Below are 817 nucleotides of genomic sequence, written 5' to 3'. Positions count from 1 at the left end.
CTTTGGCCTCTCTCAAGTAGGCGGGTGGTTGCCCAGTAGGGGGCAGCATCGGACTCAGCTGGAGGGAACCAAGAAACCTGGAGGGTGTGGGGGTTTTGTTTGTTGGAGGAGGAGATTCCTACAAACAAGAGACCCTGGGCGTTAAGTCAGGTAGAACGCCTAGAGACCCTGGGTTCCCAGAGCCTCCCCTTGCAGTCCCTCAGTGAGATGGACTCTTCCAGATTCAGGGAAAGGCTACTCCCTTTCCAATCCCAGAGTGGGCATCCATCAAGGAAAAAATACATAAACCTCTTGACCCAGAGATGCCAGTGGCCCAAACTCCCCACAGAATTGGAGCAAAGTTGGCAGGAAACCAGAAACAAACTGGTCACCCAAAATACTGAAAATGGAAGTTCTGCCCAGTTGGACAGTCCCTCCGTCAACCAATTCTAGAGGCTTTACCCCTTGCGGGGCCCCAGGTTTGGAGTGGAGATGACTTATACCCAGGAAATGTCCTCAAGAGGCTTTCCATCCTTAATTCAAGGAGGGTGAAGGAGCAGACAGGATATTACAACCCCTAGGGGTTCTGTGTGGTCAGGGTTTCCCAAGAGAAGGTGATCAGAGCTTGGCCTTAAAGCATGAGCACAAATGAGCTAGGCAGAGAAGTATGCTAGGCTGTGAAAGGCCGGTGGGCAGTGATCAGGATCTCCATTTGGCCAGATCAGGTGCAAAATGGGGAAGGAGAGGCTTGGAGTGGCCAGCAGGGGCAGGTCCTGAAGAAGAGCCTGGAGTGAAGCTGAACTACAGCTAGAGGGCAATGGGCAGCCACAGAAGCACC

This window comes from Callospermophilus lateralis, chromosome 18 (genome assembly GCF_048772815.1).
Source record: "Callospermophilus lateralis isolate mCalLat2 chromosome 18, mCalLat2.hap1, whole genome shotgun sequence".
Lineage (NCBI taxonomy): Eukaryota > Metazoa > Chordata > Mammalia > Rodentia > Sciuridae > Callospermophilus > Callospermophilus lateralis.
This window is presented reverse-complemented; position numbering follows the sequence as displayed.